Below are 15834 nucleotides of genomic sequence, written 5' to 3'. Positions count from 1 at the left end.
AATCCCCCTGTTTCTTTTGGTCTTGTAAGCGTTTCGTAGGCTATTCTAGGTTTAGAGTTCTTCCATATAAATTTTGAAAGTTTTGTTTTGATTTTAGTAAAAAATATACCTGGGATATCTATCGGTATACATTGTAGAATATAAAGGATTTTAGGGAGAATTAACATTTTTACTATGTTAATTCGACCTATCCATGATATACAGATGTTTGAACATTTTTGCGTATCTTTATCTATCATTTCAAATACTGGTAGATAATTCTTGGAGTATAGAAGTTTTTCATTTTGAGTTAAATATATAAATATATATAAGTATTTGATTACATCTTTGGCCCATTTAAAGGAAAACATTTTTTTGAGATTTTGAACTTTATATTGGCGTATGGTAATATTTAAAATTTCAGATTTATTATAGTTAATCTTAAAATTAGATAATTGGCTAAATGTATTTATAAGATCCATTAAATTGGGTAGAGTAATATACGGTAGTGTTATATAGAACAAAAGATCATCAGCGAACGCTGAAACTTTATGTTCCATGTTAGAGATATTAATTCCTTTAATATTCTTATTTTGTCTAATTGCTATCAACAATGTTTCAATCGTTAAGACAAACAAAAGGGGTGACAATGGACATCCTTGTCTGGTACCATTTTTGATTAAGAATTTGTCCGATAATGAGTCGTTAATTCTTATTTTGGCATTTGGATTTTGATATAGTGACATTATTTTCTCAATTAAAATATTACCAAACCCCATTGTATATAGTACATTCTCCATAAATAACCAATCAATCCTATCAAATGCTTTTTCAGCATCCATTGATATAATTAGGGCTTCCTTGTTTCTGTTTTTCATGACCTTTATTATATTAAGTGTTCTGACTGTATTATTTTTTCCTTCTCTTCCAGGTATGAATCCGGATTGATCAGGATGTATTAAGGTTGGTAAGTGTATTTTTATTCTATTTGCTATAAGTTTAGCAAAAATTTTTTGGTCTATATTGATAAGTGAAATTGGTCTATAACTAGAACATTCATGCGGATCTTTCCCTGGTTTAGGGATTAAAGTTATGTGGGCTTCCTGCGATTGTTCTGGTAATGGAGTACCTCTCTTTTGTGTATTGTACATTTCAAGTAAAATAGGGTTGAGAGTATTTTCAAATATTTTATAATAGCTGGCTGAGAACCCATCTGGGCCTGGACTTTTTCCTATCGGTAATTCCTTGATTACTTTAGAAAGTTCTTCTTTGGTAAAGGGTAAATCAAGGTTTTTAGATGTAACATTATCTAGTTTTGGTATTTTAAGTTGTGCTAAAAAGTTTTTATTTTAACTTCCGTTTTATCTTTTGTTCTTTCGCTTAATTGTTGTTTATTTAAATTGTATAGATTAGTATAGTATGTTTGGAAACATTTCGCTATGTCTGAGGTTTTATTTACCAATTGTTGTTTTTTATTTTTTATTTTTAATATATACGACTTAGCAAATTGTGTTTTTAACATATTTGCTAAATATTTACCACATTTGTTGCTATATTCGTATATATTACGTTTGAATCTCAGAAAGGCTTTGTTTGAGTCTAAGTCTAATATATTTTTCAATGCTTTCCTTTTCTCAATTAGTTTTTGGTATGTTTCTTCTACTTGTGTGATTTTATGTTGTGTTTCTAATACGTTCATTTCATCTAACAATTGGTTTATTTCTTTTCTCCTTTCTTTTTTGCAGCGTGCCCCCATTGAAATCAAATATCCTCTCATTGTGCATTTATGTGCTTCCCATCTTATATGCTGTGACGTGTCTTGTTCTGAGTTTTCAATAAAAAATAATTTTAATTTTTCCAATACTTTCTCTCTCTGTGTTTCTTTGTAGATAAGATTTTCGTTCAATCTCCAATTATAGTTTTTGTTTACAATTGTTGGTAACTTGAATATCATGGTTACTGGGGAGTGATCTGATTGAAACGAATTTTCAATGCTGGATTTATGTACTATTTCTAATCATTTATGTTCTATAAATATATAATCAATCCTTGCATAATTCTTATGTACACATGAATAGTGAGTGTAATCTTTTTCCTGAGGATGAAGGATTCTCCATATATCAGAAAGCAAATTTGTATGTAATATTTGATTTACTCCTCTAATTAAGGAAAATGGTAAGTATGATTTTTTTGACGAAGTGTCAATTATGGGGTTTAGTGGGATGTTAAAATCTCCTCCCACGATTACTATACCTTCTTTAAAAGAACTTAATTTGTTTAATATTTCTTTCAGAGTTTTTAATTGATTTTTGTTAGGTAAATAAATATTACACAAAGTTACTTTCTGATCATATAATACACCTTTAATCATTAAACATCTTCCGTCTTTTCTCGTGTATATATCAGATACTGAGAAGGGAGTATTTTTGTGGATAGCAGTTAATACACCATTTGTCTTTTTTTCTGTATTATTACCCAAAAATATTTTATCATAGTATCTATGATGGATTTTAAAAGTGGTATTGTCTAATTGGGTTTCTTGCATAAATATTATCTTTGCTCCTAAATTACTGCAATGATTGAACATCTGTGATCTTTTAATAGGCTCATTTAATCCATTAACATTAATGGATATAAGTTTTATTTTACCCATTATCTATATCTGAGTAACGTTTTGGTCTCTTTAAGTTATGTCTCTTCAGGTTATTTTCTGTTACATTTGTCATGTTTACCTTGCATGTTAGGGGAGAGTAGTAGGAAAAAACTATGTAAAAAAGATAATTAGCATTTGCTAAAACTGCAATTAACCATATATTTGTAGTTGGTAAAAGTATATATTTATAGGCAGTCAATTTTCTATAAGATAGATACATTGTACTATCTTAATAGTGGGGGGGTTGTGGAAGATACACCTGTAACTTGTTTGTATATATTTCAACAGCAAATGACCATTTTTCTACCCTGAGATATTTTATAAGAGCATTATAAAACAAGATGAAAATATATATCCATCTCTTTATTTTGCCCTGATGGATAATATTAAGAGATGTTAACAAAAACTTAGTATTAATGGTACTATTGTCGTCACTAACAAAAATAAAACTTTGTGATTATCAAACACTTGTTTAAGTAACTTGTTAGGTATTAATCTCATACCATAATTTACCTTATAATGGGTAAAGGTATAACCTTAGATAGCAATAAATGCAGGTATGTGTTAAATCAACATAAAGAGATAGAAAAAAGAAAAAGGAAAATATTCACATCAGTGAAATCAGTATTACTTATAAGCACATTTCTTCAGGTTTCACTTCTGTTAGGTAAAAAGGATATCTCTTTTTCTCTCATTCTTGGAGAGTGTGGAGATCTTCTCATATGTTTCATGGGAGTGCTCCAGAAGTCAGATGTTTTAGGCATATTGAGTTCAAAGTTAGTATTTATATCCCATCCAGGCAATGGAATTCTTTCTAAGTCCAATTTTTTACAAAAGTCATCTGTATCTTTAGGTGTTTTCAGCATAAAGAATTGACCATTGTGCCTCACTGATAAGCTGAAAGGGAATCCCCATCTGAATTGTATTCCTTTCTCTCTCAATAAGTCAGTGAGAGGTTTAAGTAATCTTCTTTTATTTAGTGTTCTCCATGATAAGTCCTGGAACAATATTATTTTGCTTTCTTCAAAGGTAATATTTTTGATTTCTCTTGATTTAAATAGAATTTCTTCTTTTAGTGTGTAGTCATGTAATGCACAGAGTACATCCCTTGGTGCGTCTGGTGGTGCATTTTTAGTTTTGGCCACTCTATGGAATCTGTCCATTTTTATCTCAGCCATTTGTTCTCTGCCAAGTATGCCATTAAAGATTTGTAGTAAAGCCCCTTTGAGCTCCCCTTGAGATGTCCCTTCAGGGATTCCCCTTATTCTTAAGTTTATTCTTCTACTTCTATTTTCAAAATCCTCCATCTGTCTTTCTAGCTCATTAATCTGATCTGCTTGACCAGTAATCGTTTTGTGGAGGTATGTGTTATGTTTGAGTAGTTTGTCATGGTTTTTTTCAATGGCATCTGTTCTGGCTGCAACGTTTATAATATCTTTTTTGAGATCTCTCATCTCATCTCTAAATGCTGTGGTAATCTCCTGCAACATGTTTTTAATCTCCGTTTTGGATGGCAGGCATTTGAGGTAAGTTCTAATGTCTTCCTCGCCTTCACTATCTGATTCAGACAGCTCGTGCTGGCTTTCAGTGTCTTTGTCTAGTACACGCTTCCTAGCCGGCGCCATCTTGGATTTGTTTTTTTTCTCTGCTGTGTAAGTGAGTATCTCACTATCAGCGTATTTTTCCTTAGCGATTCTATTTGCTTTAAGCTTGGGAGTCTGTGTAGGAGCCTTACCCTGTTTTCTCATTATGATTGCAGGGCTGCGCTTCTCTCCGGGTAGATCTGGCCACGGAGCTCTAACAGTCTGCGTCCATTCAGGCAGACGTCAAGCCACGCCCCCCGAGACTTTCCATATCCTTTACCAGCTTAGTTGCCCTTCTCTGGACCCTCTCTAACACAATTATGTCCTGTTTGAGCACTGGAGACCAGAACTGAACAGCATATTCTAGACGGGGCCTTACCAGCGCTCTGTAAAGGGGAAGAATAACCCCCTCCTCCTGTGAATCTATACCCCTTTTAATACAGCTCAAAACCTTGTTTGCCCTTGCAGCTGCTGCCTGGCATTGCTTGCTACAGCCAAAGTTTATTATCTACAAGGACTCCAAGGTCCTTCTCCATTATGGATTTGCCTAGTGCAGTCCCATTAAGGGTATAAGTGGCTTGCATATTTTTACATCCCAGGTGCATGACCTAACAATTATCCACATTAAATCTCATCTGCCACTTAGCCGCCCAGATTGCCAGTTGGTCAAGATCCTGTTGCAAGGATGCCACATCCTGGATAGAATTGACTGGTCTGCAGAATTTTGTGTCATCTGCAAACACTGATACATTACTTATAATACCCTCCCCCAAGTCATATATGAACAAATTAAACAAAAGTGGACCCAGTACAGAACCCTGAGGGACCCCACTGAGAACCTTATTCCAAGTAGAGAATGTACCATTAACAACCACCCTCTGTACCTGATCCTGTAGCTAGTTTTCTATCCATGTGCAAATGACTTCACTAAGACCAATAGACCTTAGTTTAGAAAGCAGTCGTTTGTGGGGAACGGTATCAAATGCTTTGGCAAAATCCAAATAGATTAAATCTACTGCATCCCCACTGTCCAGCTTCTTACTTACCTCATCATAAAAAGCAATTAATTGGTCTGACATGACCTGTCCTTCATAAAGCCATACTGATTACTGCTCATAATGGCATTCTCCAGTACATAATTTTGTATGTGATCCCTTAACAAGCTTTCAAATAACTTGCCCACCACGGATGTCAAACTTACAGGCCTATAATTGCCAGGCTGAGATCTTACTCCCTTTTTAAATATAGGAATGACATTCCCCTTCTTCCAATCCCTAGGTACCATACCTGATGAAAGTGAGTCTGAAAATATCAGAAACAAGGGCCACTGTAATTTTGATCCTAGCTCTCTCAGTACCCGAGGGTGTATTCCATCTGGCCCCAGTGCCTTGTTTACATTTATCTTGTGTAACCCTTTAAGCACCATATCCTGTGACAGGAAACAACCAATGTATTAGAAGAAGTTGCTATAAGCTAGTGTGCTTTAGGGGAGCTGAAAAGATAGATAAAAGGAAGAGCTGTATGGAAATGTGACTATTATAAGCAAATAAATGAGATTCATAAATACATAAAAAAAATACATAAAAAACACACAAAAAATCAACAAAGTCAATAAAATAAAATAATGTAGTTGTCAATGTTATTAAAAATCAAAGAATGCCTTGTCTAAAATTGTACAACACCATAATGAGGTAAAGCTACTGACGCATGGGTCACTCGGGAGGAAATTCAAAAGAGACTTGAGCATGTAAAGGTAAACAAAGGTCCAGGACCGGATGGGATTCATCCCAGGGTATTAAATGAGCTGAGCGCTGTGATTGCCAAGCCTCTTCACTTAATTTTTCAGGATTCGTTGAGGTCTGGCATGGTGCCGAGAGATTGGCGGATTGCTAATGTGGTGCCGTTATTTAAAAAGGGATCCCGTTCTCAGCCTGAAAACTATAGGCCTGTTAGTCTGACATCAGTAGTAGGAAAAATTTTGGATGGGGTAATGAGGGATAGGGTACTTGAATACATTGCAGTTCACAATACTATTAGTTTGTGCCAGCATGGTTTTATGCGTAACAGATCTTGCCAGACTAATTTAGTCGCCTTTTATGAGGAGGTGAGTAGGAACCTCAATGCTGGAATGGCAGTTGATGTCATCTACTTGGACTTTGCTAAAGCGTTTGATACAGTACCTCACAGAAGGTTAATGATCAAATTAAGGAATATTGGCCTAGAACATAATATTTGTAATTGGATAGAGAACTGGCTGAAGGATAGATTACAAAGAGTGGTGGTAAATGGAACATTTTCTAATTGGACCAGTGTGGTTAGTGGAGTACCGCAGGGGTCAGTCCTTGGTCCTTTGCTTTTTAACTTGTTTATTAATGACCTGGAGGTGGGCATAGACAGTACTGTTTCTATTTTTGCTGATGACACAAAATTATGCAAAACTATAAGTTCCATGCAGGATGTTGCCGCTTTGCAGAGCGATTTGACAAAATTGGAAAACTGGGCAGCAAACTGGAAAATGAGGTTCAATGTTGATAAGTGCAAAGTTATGCATTTTGGTAGAAATAATATAAACGCGAACTATCTACTGAATGGTAGTGTGTTGGGGGTTTCCTTAATGGAGAAGGATCTAGGGGTTTTTGTTGATAACAAGTTGTCTAATTCCAGGCAGTGTCATTCTGTGGCTACTAAAGCAAATAAAGTGCTGTCTTGTATAAAAAAGGGCATTGACTCAAGGGATGAAAACATAATTTTGCCTCTTTATAGGTCCCTGGTAAGGCCTCACCTTGAGTATGCAGTGCAGTTTGGGCTCCAGTCCTTAAGAAGGATATTAACTAAACTGATTAAGGGGATGGAAGATTTAAACTATGAGGTTAGACTGTCGAGGTTGGGGTTGTTTTCTCTGGAAAAGAGGCGCTTGCAAGGGGACATGATTACTCTGTACAAGTACATTAGAGGGGATTATAGGCAGATGGGGGATGTTCTTTTTTCCCATAAAAACAATCAACGCACCAGAGGTCACCCATTTAGATTAGAGGAACGGAGCTTCCATTTGAAGCAGCGTAGTTGGTTTTTCGCGGTGAGGGCAGTGAGGTTGTGGAATGCCCTTCCTAGAGATGTGGTAATGGCAGATTCTGTTAATGCCTTTAAGAGGGGCCTGGATGAGTTCTTGAACAATCAGAATATCTAAGGCTATTGTGATACTAATATCTACAGTTAGTGTTGGTGGTTGTATGTGTGGTTTGTGTATGTGGGTGTATGGATTGGTGGGTGTGGGTTGTGTGTGCTGGGTTTAAATGGATGGGTTGAACTTGATGGACTCTGGTCTTTTTTCAACCCTATGTAACTATGTAACTATGTAAAGCTGGTATTGAAAGGCAGCCAAATCTAAATCAACGTTGAGACCTCCGGGCTGAAGTGTGTTTAAATATCCAAAAGGTTTCACGTTGCCTCAATTTCACAAATCGGTCACCACCCCTAATTTTAGAAGAAATGTGCTCGAGGCCGATAAAAACCATACCTTTAGGATCACTATGATGTGCTGCCTTGAAGTGTTGTGGAACACCATGATTGGTTTTGCCCGCCTTAATGTTACGGATGTGTTCATTAATTCTAGTGCCCACAGACCTAATGGTTCTCCCCACATATAATTTATTACAAGGGCAAATTAACAGATAAACTACAAAGATAGTACGACAATTGATGAACTCTCTAGTGGTAGGGATACCATCCATGTTTCGTTTCTTGGGTGCAACAAAGGGACAAGAACCGCATCTTTTCTTACTGCATTTATATGTGCCCTTAAGGCCAAATGAATGCGAATTCTTATTGTGATCATCCCGACCCCATACTTTTGAAGGTGCTAAGATGTTATTGAGAGTTTTGGAGTTTTTAAAATTCACCTGTGGCTTAATTCTACAGGTTTCTCCTAATATGGGATCAGCTAATAATACATACATACATACAATGTCTCTGAATAATGTTACGGATACTGTAAGCTGCAGTATTATATTTTGTATAAATATTAAATTTTTGAACAGAGGAATGTCTGTGTGGAAGTTTCTTGCATAACAATTGTTCCCTATCCGTATTGCCTGCTATCCGTTCAGCCACTTTTAACCAAGTACTTTGATACCCCTTTTCTAAAAATCTACTCTTTAAAACAGCACATTCATGTAAAAAATCATCAGGTCTAGATCAATTCCTTCTAGCCCTCAAATATTGGCCCTTTGGAATGTTTTTAATACATTGGATATGATGATTACTCGATGCGTGTAGAAGGCCATTGCGATACGTAATTTTCCGAAACAATTTAGTTTCAATCTTATTCGCAACGAAAAGGGTTAGATCAAGTTAGTCAATGGTAATGTCACTGACTTCTGCAGTAAATTTCAAATTAAAAACGTTTGTGTTAATATGAATAATAAAAGCATCTATGAGTTCTATAGGGCCATCCCAAATAAAAAGCAAATCGTCGATATATCTAGTGTACATAATGATATGTTCTCTAAAAATAGGTGAGTTCCAAATAAAGGCATCCTCCCACACTGCCATATAAAGATTTGCATAAGCAGCAGCAAACTTGCTGCCCATGGCAGTGCCCTGTTTCTGTAAATAAAAAACCTTTTCAAAGATAAAATAGTTGTGAGTAAGAATAAAAGTGATACTATCCAGAAGGAAGGTTTGAAGGGCTGGTGTTAGGTCACTATCTGATTCTAGCTTCTGCATCAACTCCCTTTCTATGTGGAATATTGATATAAAGGGAAGAGATATCACATGTTATCCACCTGTAAGTGTCTTTCCATGCAATATTCTTGATCTTGTTCAACAAATCTAGTGTATCCCTTAAATAAGACTTCTGTTTGGCTACCACGTCTTGCAAAAAATGGTCAACAAATTCAGCACACAGAGTTGTAGTTGCAATACACCCTCCTTGATCTTTCCACATAGCGAAAGCCCATCTTGTGTGTTAGAGTCCTATGTACACCATGCTCTAAAGCCTATCTAGCTGGTCTGGTCTGTATTCACAGCCAAATAGGTGTTACATTTGGTGCCCAATGTAGGTCTCAAGATCTTAAAAGGGCTACACTGTTGTGCACTGTATCTTTACATTCTGCTGACAGGTTTGCCGGACTCAATAGGAAAAAGGCACCTGCTGCACTGATCTTGAAGTTTACCTCGGGTGTTCCTCATTGGCTACCTGCACTGAAACTCATCTTAACCGTTCTGTGTGCTGGATTTTGGTGCGAGAATCAGTTTGGCGCACTTTTACTAAACTCCCGCGTAAAGTTAAACGCTGATGCAAGATTTCCAAAAGTGGTGTCTGGACATACGTCACCGGTCACCATTTTGTGCCTAACGCAGGAAGGAGACGGATGCAAACTGCTGATGCTCCTGTACTGGTACACGATCCTAGTGCTAATTCCAACAACTACATTGGAGGATCAAAAGCCAAAAAGACCTGCTCACCCCAAATTCTATTGACTGGCTTCATGGCTGCGGAGGATAGCTACTAGCGCAAACTCAGCTTATTAGACCAGCAGCAAAACACCACTTACCATGGCGGATGGAAGGTGGGATTTCTGAAAATCACCTAAAAATGTTGCAATTTGTCGCATTTATCTCACACAATTTTTTATATACACACATCACCCTAAATATGAATGCCAAAGCTCTGCTGAACAGTTTGATAGCCAATATGCATAGATATGCCAAAGTATGTGGTTATGTATGGACCCCAAATAAAAGGAGTGCATATTAATTTTTTTCACCTGCCAACTCAGCTTCTGCAAACAGAGCCCCCGACTGCATTTTATATGCAGTAAGACCTCCTAACTGTACAGAGACCCCCAGAAAACCATATATTGTTGAAAAGTACTTATTCTGACAAATCTGAAACATGTAAAGATGTCTTTCTACACCAAACTACCAAACGGCAAAGCTACACTAGAAAAAATGCAACAAACAACAAGGCAAGTGTAAAACTGCAATAAAATTTTAAAGAATGAAATACAATTAGGAAAATCAATGAAATAATAAAATTATGGGCTAAGCTGTGGGCTAAGCTGTGAAAATTGGGACAGTTGGGAGGTATGTAGTTAGCCAATAAAGGTATCACCTTTATACCACTTTTGTTATTTTTTATTTCAAAAGTGTTGCCCTGTAAAATAATACTTGCTCAGGAGAGTGCAGAAAGTGATACTGTTGGTAAGGAATGGAGAAGAGTATTGCTTATAGGGTTGCCACCTGTCCAATTTTTCTTTGACTCCTTGCCCAGGTTTTCAAATTAGGGAAACCAGGCAGGACAATTTTAGATTGACAATGGCAATCAGGCAGTTGCCGATCACCACATCATAGCCCGCTCCCAACGTCATTGGCCATGCCCCTGATATCACCCATCACACCCCCATGATGTCACCGTCAATTCCCCCCACCCGGGTTTTCCTCCAGCGGAAGATGCCAGCCCTAATTGCTTATCGAAAACAAATGTTGTGGATTAAATTTTTTATTGTTTATGAGAGAATATGTCATGCAGACATTTATAGTGGATGAAATCTGCTTGTGCATGGGATTTTTTTTCATATACACTTAGCAGATCATGTACAGGAATTCAAAAATCGTATTTGTATTTGTATTAATTTAGCCAATGTGTACTGGAATGCAGGAAAATCTATGCTTCAAAGTTTTCCACACTGCCAACATAAGTAATACTTTAACCCTTTAAGTGCTACCCCATGTAGAATCTACATTCTGTGTATAGAAAATACCGAAGTGCCACAGAATGTAGATTCTACGTTGTGCTGCTATTCCGGGTTTTGGAACAGAGGAGCGGCTTTCAAATCCGCTCCTTCGCTCCCCACTCATTCCCTAGGCAATGAGCAGAGGAGGGGAACTAGTGACCCCTGGAGCGAGATCGCCCAGGGGCCCCATAGGAAACAACAGACACATTGTTACTACGTGCCTGCGTTTCCTGGTCTCCTGTCTCCCCCCCTGCACCGCCTACTCACCCGATCCAGACATGAAGAGGATCCTCCGGTTCCTGTGTCCCTCCTGCCTCCTCCAGGATGATCTGCCTTACACAATTTTGTTTTCATTGCATCGTTTTTTTTTTTGCCTGGAAAAGGGGTTTTATTGCCATTGCAGAGAGCGTATTCGCTAACCGTACTGCGCAATACCTTTTGTAGGTTATTTCGGTGCTTTTATTACATTGTCTGTGATTTTGGTGCATTTGTATTCATTTTATTGCATTTTTAGTCTTTTTTTTTTAATTTTCAGTTATGCATAGGTGTTGTTCACTTGATTTTAATTTGCCCAAGCCAAAATACTCAAACTGTGATTCTGACTGCAAAAAAACCCAAAAACATTGATTTTAGTGTTTTTTGGTTTTTTTTTTTAGCAATTTTATTGCATTTCGCATTGTTCTTTGTTACTTGTCTTGCCCATGGAAACTTTGTCTGCTATATATCGATTTGGGTGCCTCTGTACACCACATAGTTTGGTAAATCTATGTATATTGGGCATCAAACTGTTCAGTAGATCCCTGACATTCATATTTGTTATGTTGATACATTACAAAATGTGGGTTACTGTCAGAACTAGCCGGACGCGTCACTGGAAGAACTCGTAGAGGAAGGACCTCTCCTACACCTCCCACTAAGGAACACAGCCACTGAGGATGAAACAGGACTTGAACCAAGTGGAGGAGTGGCAGGAGTGCCGAACCGGAACGTCAGAACAAAATCAGCAGGCAAAAGCGAGGTCGGACAGGCGGGAAGTCGGTACAGGCAGCAGGTTTCAGGATCGAGAGTCAGGCCGGGTCAGAGAATCAAAATAGGCAATCACGAGAAACAAGCTTGGCGTCTTTCACAAGGAAACGATCACTTCACAATGCTAGTAGGCCTTTGGCGTCCTTTTGAGCGAAATGCGCATGCGCCGGCGTCGGGACGCACGCTGGCGTCAAGATGCACGCCGGTGTTAATGCGCGTGCGGGCGTCAAGACGCACGCCGGCGTTAATACGTGCGCGAGCGACGGAGCGTGCGCGGCCGTCAGAACGTGCGCCTACCTTAGGCGAACGAACAGGTACCTGACAGTTACATAATGCAAGCTTTGTGACAATTTTTTAGACATTTCAAAAAACCGTTATGTTTAGTATAGCTTTGTAGTTTGGTAGTTTGCAGTAGAGATGTATTTAGCAAAGATGTATTTACCCATTTTTGTTTCGTCAGAATGTGTACTTTCAGAAAATATGTTTTTCTAGGGTCTCCATACTTTTAGGGGGTCTTATTGCACATAATACACATACCCAGAGCTTATATTGCAACGTTCCGAGTGTCAAATGTGAAAATTCATATGCACTATTTTCATCTGGGTGCCTTTATACGCCACATATTTTGGTAAATCTATGCATATAGGACATCAAACTGCTCAGTAGGCCTGTGATGTTCATATTTAGAATGTTTTATGTTGGTACGTTACGAAATGTAGGATTCAGAATATGATAAAATCCAAGCTTTGAGACAATTTTCAGAAATTACTTAAAAGTTGCTACATTAAGCTTAACTTTGCTGTTTGGTGCTTTGCTATACAAAGACATATTTACCCATTTTACATTCGGCAGAATATTAATTTTCTGAAAATATGAGGTTTTCTGGGGCCACAAATATTTCTACTATCAAAAAAAACACTGCCTGATTTATTTGTCATGAAATATGTATGCACTAACTTCCTTTTGAGGTCTCTGATTGCCAGATACTTTGGTAATCCTATGCACAATAGGCATCAAACTGTTCAGTGGACCCTTGGCTTTCATATTTAGGATGTTTTTTCTTGGTAACTAATGTTATGTGGGAGAAAAGGTGCTTGAAAGTGGAAGGTTTGATAAGATTTTCAGGTATTTCATCAAAACCGCCATTTTTGGGAAAGCACTGCAACTCAGTAGTTGGGAGTAGAAAGACATGGGTACAATTTTTGATTTGTCCTAATGTGTACTTTCTAAAAATATATAGTTTTGGGGGCTCAATGTATTTTTTTTGTGTTTTGTGTAAAATTTTCAGAAGCTAAAGTACAATTTGTATGTACTAACTTATTTTTGGGGCCTCTAAATCCCAGATACTTTGGTAATCCTATGCACAATGGGCATCAAACTGTTCAGTGGGGCCTTGGCTTTCATATTTAGGATGTTTTATCTTGGTACCTAGTGTTATGTCGGAGATATGATGCTTGAAGGTGGAAGCTTTGAGGCAATTTTTTAAGAATTTTTATGGAAACTGCCAAATTCAGAAAAGCATTGCTGTTTGGTACTTAGAAGTTGAAAGACATGGTTACCCATTTTGGATTCAGTAGAATGTGTACTCTTCAAAAATATATGGTTTCCTGGTATAAACCTAATGTTCCAGGATTTTTGGCTTTGGAATCTAAAGTATGCCGTATTCTGCTGTAATGCTTTGAAAATTTGGTAATTTACTGTTTTTTCTAAAGAAATCAGAAATCTCCATAAAACTATACATATCAGGTATTGGCATGTTTGGGAGACATAAGGCTTTCTGAATCAGTTGAATTTGTGTCAATAAAATAAAATATGTTTCTGGTATGAATCCCTATATCAAGAAAAATATCAAATTTGTTTAGTATTTTGAGCTCTAAATCTTGTTCCACAAGTGGAAATACACAGATTTGGAAAGGTTCAGGTTCTCCTACCTAAACTTAACTCCACCCCTTCCCCCAGTAAATGCCCCTAAAATGAGTGAGCACAGAATGATTACAAAACATCTGGTACTGAGGGGAACCAAAATGTGAAATTCTGCTGGCACTTAAAGGACATGTCAACCTCCCAACCAAAAATGCTAACAGAGAAAAGCCTCATAGCACTGTTTAAATACCTGCCACTCCAGTCCCTCAAAAGCAAACACTGAAGCTGCAGCGACCCCTTGGAGTTTCTCTCACTGCAGAGCTGTGTAACTTCCTCTCCCCCCTCCCTTCAGAATCTCCTTGTCCGCCTGGCGTGGTGCGCATGCGCAGTTCCAAGCCGTTTTAATGAGCATGCTCACTTGAGATGAATCTCTTCTCTACACAGCAGACGATTGAACTCTTTAACCTTGCCCACAGTCAATCCTCCAATGAGCCAATCTCATAGGCATTTGCTATACTAACTCTGCCTTTGTAAACAAGAGCTCTCTGCTCCCTATCTTGGAACATGTTCTTCTGACTGCAGGCAGGAAAGTTTAACCTTTTCACCGCTGAATCTGATCTGCAGGTATTTTATAAGTGAGTCTTGCAAGCTTAAACAGTGTTTGCTGAAATACTTAAGCAATGTACACTTCATTCCTGTTTAATTTTATTGTTGTTTAATGCCCTAACAGTTTCATTTTAAGGAAAAAGCTGTCTCTACAGCTTTGTTTAAAAAAGCAGAAGCTTGAAAAAAAAAAATCCTTAAAGAGGTCAGGTGCGCGCTCTCAATGACGTCACCGGCAAAATGCCCAAAGAAAAGAATGCGGTGGTGCAGGCTGTAGGAGGAGATTGAGGAAGCAGCACTTATGCGGTTTAAGTGGGAGTAAGGTGCCTTATCCATTAGAAGTGAAATTAAAATTAGGGTTGACATCTCCTTTAAAGGGTTAAAGGATCTTTAGTATCAGTGAGCCCTCTAAACAGGTGTAGACATTTTCTAAAAGAAGTTTGGGTGTACAAACTTGGAATTGCAGTATTCTCTCTGTGAGTTCAGTATATATTTTCTGAGAATACACATTGTTCCAGGGTCTTATTAATTGGAAATATCTGTTTGTTCAAGTTCTTGGTAACAATTTCCGAGTTTCTGGAATATGACATCATAATTATATTAGCACTTGCTGCAAATGAATACTTTTCTGCTTTGGATGCTCACTGCACATTATCACATTTCCAAAACCTACAGTAGCTAGAAATGTCAGTGCTATTAACTTTGATCGACTTCAGGGCAATTAAGTCTGCAAAGTAGCTTTCACAGACAAAATTATATTCATGTTTGTTAGTGGCCTCTTTGGTGAAATGCTTGGGAATAATTATATTTTTTTATCCTGAGAACTGCTTCCATTTCTGTTCTCTCTAAGAGTTATGTCTTCTCTGTTCATTCAATTGCTGCTGACAATATCAGCCAAACACATAACAACATAAATGTGTGTGAAAAGTATGCTGAGGGAAAGAATTGTCCCAATTTTAAGATCTTTTCCATAGTAATTATTTGAAATGGCATATATGAATCAATGTTCTTTTTCAAAACTGTCTGGAGACTTGCATGCACACAGTAGCTTTTTTTTCTAGATAAAACTTTCCAAAAAGACAATTGAAGTCCAGAGATTCTACGGAAAAGTTGCAAAACTCTATTTAAAGAGTCTATAAGAAAACGGGACTGATGTCTATCAGGAGGAGGATAGGACAGAATATAAAGCAGCTGAGAACTTTTATCCTTACTAAATAATATAGAGATAAAACCACTGCGATTGGTAGGATATGAGGATGACCTCATAGCACAGAGCAGTGAACACTTGTCCAGTATTTATTTGCCCCATGTATGAGTTATTCTAGAATTTTAAAGCCTCACCAAACAACAGTCTAGTTAAAGTTTTGCCTTGAGAATTATTTTGTCTTCA

General features: G+C 37.5%; 1 long non-coding RNA gene across 1 annotated transcript; it reads left to right on the top strand.

Moving 5' to 3' along the window:
* Positions 1-402: 402 nt before the first annotated feature.
* On the top strand, positions 403-1842 carry LOC116408311. Its single transcript, XR_004220863.1, has 2 exons — positions 403-946; positions 1725-1842. It is a non-coding gene; the product is annotated as an uncharacterized LOC116408311 (long non-coding RNA).
* Positions 1843-15834: the final 13992 nt, after the last annotated feature.

This window comes from Xenopus tropicalis, chromosome 1 (genome assembly GCF_000004195.4).
Source record: "Xenopus tropicalis strain Nigerian chromosome 1, UCB_Xtro_10.0, whole genome shotgun sequence".
Taxonomy (NCBI): domain Eukaryota; kingdom Metazoa; phylum Chordata; class Amphibia; order Anura; family Pipidae; genus Xenopus; species Xenopus tropicalis.
Note: the sequence above shows the minus strand (reverse complement) of the source record. Positions and strands in the feature narration are given on the sequence as shown.